Raw genomic sequence first — 5,014 nt, forward strand, 5'->3', positions numbered from 1 at the left:
CGCGACCAGAAGAGCCCCGGAACGCCACCCCCGACGTTTTCCCCTCGCCGGCCGCCGAGGAGCTTCTCCGTCGATTCGGCCACTCCGGCGCGCCCCCGAGCCGGCCAACCATCCCTACGGCACCGCTGTGAGCTCCTACGCCTCCCCTCCCTCTTTCCCCCTTCGATTGCGCCCTGTAGCCGCCGCCCCACGAGCACCCGAAGCCGCCGTCCGCCATGGCCGGTGAGCTCCGTGCTCCCGAGCTTCTCCGCCTGCGCTCGTTGCCTCCGGGTATTCCTAGTGACCCCAGCATCCCTTAGAGCCCATCGGCCGCGCCCGCCGTGCCGTGTAACACCGAAACCGAGCACACCCGAGCTCCGGCCACCGCCTCGCTCGCCGTCGGCACCGATTCCGGCCGCCCCGAGCGCAACTGACTCCACCAGGAGCTTCGGCTCGTCCCCAGCTCCTCCTAGATGCCCTCCGCGGCCCATTTGGTCGCCGGAGTGGCCAAAACCACTCTCGCCGCCGCGTCGGGCTCGCCGGCGGCTAAACGCCGGCAGCCGACTTTGACTTTGACCACGGGTGGGCCCCGGTTGACTCTCCTGAGTCAATGACAAGTGGGGCCCAGCCCTGTTGACTATTAGGATTAGTTTTAATTAATTTTAGTTAAGCTAATCACACTGACATGTGGGTCCCAGTGTCAGGTTTGACCTGGAGGCGCCCAGTTGACCTGCTGACGCCATGATGACGTCAGGCTGGCGCATTAATTCAATTACTGGATTTATTAGTATCCAGGAAATTCTAGAAAATGCCTAAAACTTCCAAAATTCATAGAAAATTAACCGTAACTCCAAATTAAATAAATTATATATGAAAAATTATCAGAAAAATTCAAGGAATCCATCTGTACCATTTTCATGCATGTCAGAACAACTTATAGCTGCTGTTTAGCACAAATCATTTAAATGGCATTTAATTAATCACATATGGAGTTTGAATTTGAATTTTATATTCAAACCAACTTCATTTAATCTGTTGCTAGTTGCATTAGCCCAAAACACATTCATATTTCCATGTCATAGCATGCATCATATTGTGCATTGCATTGATTGTGTTTCCTTCTGTGTTGCCGGTAATTGTCCCCTCTCGATAGACGTGATACCGATGATGTGATCGTTGACACTGATGAAGACTCAATGTTATCTTCAGAAGTGCCAGGCAAGCAAAACCCCCTTGTTCATTCCGATACAATCCTACTCTCTCGCTCCTGCTCTCTTTTAATGCATTAGGACAACACCGATTTTTCTGTTACTTGCTGCGGTAGCTGAACCCCTTTATCCTTTGCATGACCTGTCATTGCCACAGTAAATAGATGAAACCCACTAGCATGAGTAGGAGTTGTTTGAGCCCTGATGTGCCTACTCATTCATGTTTGTTTGTCATGCCTGCTACTGCTTAGAGTTGAGTCAGGTCTGATTCATCGGGGATGAATCAGAGGCGTGTGAACATGTCCTACTGTGTGTGAGCTAAGTGTGTGAACACGATTTGGTAAAGGTAGCGGTGAGAGGCCATGTAGGAGTACATGGTGGGTTGTCTCATTGCAGCCATCCTCAGGAACTGAGTTCTGTGTTTGTGATCCATGATTCAGCTACTACCATACATTGGGCCCTGAAATATGACCCCGCTCGACTTCTTATTCACCCTTGTCCTCTGTCCAGGAGTTGCAAGTAGTTTCTGGTGTTTGTAGTATGCTGGAGGCCGTGGACAGCGCTGACCGTAGGGGTGGGCTGTGATGCGGTAGGCACGTGGCCGGGTAAACCGGGCGCCCGTTTGGTGTCACGGAACCCTGTTCACATTGTTTGGGGCTGTGAGCGAAACTCCGGCCGGATCTCCTCATGGATGGAACCCGAATAGGCGATAAACCTGGACTAGAGACTTGAGTGTTTAGGTAGGTCGTGGTCTACACCCACGTCGGCTTTCGCTTGAAGTCTGCCGAGCACATGTCGTGTGCAGACGCTAAGTGGTGGAAACATGTATGAAGAAGTACACCCCTGCAGGGTTATCATCATCTATATGTGGACTCGTGTGCGCCACCTCAAAAGAGTTACTTGCAGTCGTAGTTCAGGATAGCCACCGAGTCAAAGCTGGCTTGCTGCAGTTAAACCCCACCATCCCCTTTGTTGATAATGAAGCATATGTAGTTAGTTCTGATGTAAGTCTTGCTGGGTACATTTGTACTCATGTTTGCCTATTTATGTTTTTGCAGAGAGACTTCGGTCTCGCTAGTAGTTCCGCGTGGACTTCGACGTTTAGCTTGTTACCTCAGCTACGATCTTGTGCCCTCGGCAGGATCTGATAGATAGTCAGGCTTCTCAGCCTTTTTCATTTATAGATGTCTGTACTCAGACATGATAGCTTCCGCTTGTGCTTTGACTTGTATGCTCTGATTGTTGGGTCATGAGACCCATGTTTGTAATATCTCGCTCCTCGGAGCCTATTGATTAAATTACTTGAGTCATAGAGTCATGTTGTGATGCCATGTTGTGTTTGCACATATCGAGCATATTGTGTGTATGTTATTGAAATGCTTGGTATGTGTGGGATCTGACTATCTAGTCGTTTATCTTCAGTAGCCTCTCTTACCGGGAAATGTCTCCTAGTGTTTCCACCGAGCCATGGTAGCTTGCTACTGCTCCGGAACACTTAGGCTGGCCGGCATGTGTCCTTCTTCGTTCCTGTGTCTGTCCCTTCGGGGAAATGTCACGCGATGAATACCAGAGTCCTGTTAGCCCGCTACAGCCCGGTTCACCGGAGTCCTGCTAGCCCAGTGCTACAGCCTGGATTCACTCGCTGATGACCGACACGTTCGATGCTGGGTCATGGATGTCTGTCCCTGTAAGTTTGTGCCACTTTGGGTTTACGACTAGCCATGTCAGCCCGGGCTCCTTATCATATGGATGCTAGCGACACTGTCATATACGTGTGCCAAAAGGCGCAAACGGTCCCGGGTAAAGGTAAGGCGACACCCGTGGGAATACCGTGCGTGAGGCCGCAAAGTGATATGAAGTGTTACATGCTAGATCTATGTGGCATCGAGTCGGGGTCCTGACAGCGTTGGTATCAGAGCTTGACTGCCTGTAGGATTACCAAGCCAAACTGGTCGAAGTTGAGTCTAGAAATTCTTTAGTTATATAAGGGAATTGATTGTGGGATGGAACGTAAGGCTCTTTTTACTCCTTATACCTCATGACCTTCTGATCTGAGTCATCATCTTCTCTTCTACGGGGATTAAGAACTAGGCTTTCTCTTCTTTCTATCAGGATCACGTGTTACTAATCCGAAGACTTATAAGATTGTTGGATTTAAGCTTGAGTTCAGTTTCTACTACTTCCGTATGTTAATTGTTGATCTCGAAACCTTGATATCGTGCTTCTGAGTGGTTATGCCACCATTTTGTGAATGTCTCAAATCTTTTCTGAGCATTTACAGCCGTTATGCTGTCCGAGTCATCCCAGGTTTCCAAACAGTCTGATGCATTTGCAAATCCCTTCCTCCTGTTTCCGATGTTCCTTTGGGCCAGATTAACCACACTAATCGGTGAGTTGAGGTAAATTATTGCCTTGACATATATGTTGGAGCTATTATTATGACCCTAGGTGTCTTAGGGGATCATCTAGTGGTCTAGCCATGATTTGTGTCCTAGTGTGAGATTCTGGCCTTTATTCTCGAAAGCATCCCGTGATGCTACTTAGTAGTAGGTATTCTATCCCTGGGTTTTGAACCCGAGATTCACCCTACTTGCTTCATGTTGATAGTTTTGCTCGTTCCTTTAGGTTATTAGTAACCTTTGCATTAGTCCTCGATGTTCGTGGTATTCCTTTCTTCCAAATACTATGAACCGCTTATGGCAGATGTTCCTCGTTGATCGAAAGATCACAATCAGAGTGCTCTCGATGGGTTCTCGATTCTACATTGTGACTCTGCCAGTTCTACCTTTCTGCATGGGTTATCCGGAAGAAATATGTGGAATTCGTTCGACATGCTAAACCATGCATCCACAACTCAGAAAATCGCATGTTCCTTTGAGTTGCTCTCTTTAGTTGCATTCTGACCCTCGTCTATCAATTGATACCAAGGGTATGCATGCATTCGTTTATCGATGCCTATTACCCTTGTGGTACGTCAAGCCATTCTGTCCTGAATGACTTGGAGAAACAAACTCCAGTACCTCATCCATATCTAGGATTGGGTCAAAGTAGTTGTGTTCCGCAGATCAAGTTACAATCCAGCTTCTGGTCTGCTCTACCCTGAAGTATTACCTTCTTTATGACAGGAATTTCATGAGAATTGCACCACCTTTTGTGAATTCTTGACATAGTGATACTTCTCGCCATCCTTTTTCATTCCTCGGTTCCGTGTTGATGCAACCGGAATACCGACAAATGAATTGTGATGTGTGAAATCAATACTCCTAGCAACCTTGTTGCTTGGTAGTTAATGGACAATAATTTCATTCTTAGCGTGTTGGTTTTGAATCATCATTCTAAGGTTGATCATGCTACCTAGTCCTTATTTCCTGGTGCACTCTTTGATTGATGAGTTAGGATTTGTCAAGTCCTCGCTCATTTGATCATATCATCTTGCCCTGAAAAGCAAGATTGTTCTCGAGCTTAGTAACATATCGGTGGTTCGTGATTTTCCGAAGATCTTCTCGGAAGTACTACCAGGTCGTCACCTGACCGTTATGTTGAGCCCGTGATCAAGTTGGTTTCTTATGAACCACCTTCTTTCCAAGAATCGGTGTTAGATATCCCTGAGCTAGTTGGTTAAGCTAGACAACAACTTGGAGAGTTGGAAGATAAAAGCTTGTCTGACTTAGTTCGTTCCAAAGGGATATTCTTGTGTAGTGTGTGTTGAAGAAAGATGATATCTTCATCGATTGGTCCTTGTGATCAGTTGCTGGACCTATTGTCTTATCAATCCTTTGATTTGAGTGTGGGCTATCGTCAAATCAAATCAGTACCAACGATGCTCG

The sequence above is a fragment of the Triticum aestivum genome, chromosome 3B (assembly GCF_018294505.1).
Source record: "Triticum aestivum cultivar Chinese Spring chromosome 3B, IWGSC CS RefSeq v2.1, whole genome shotgun sequence".
NCBI lineage: Eukaryota > Viridiplantae > Streptophyta > Magnoliopsida > Poales > Poaceae > Triticum > Triticum aestivum.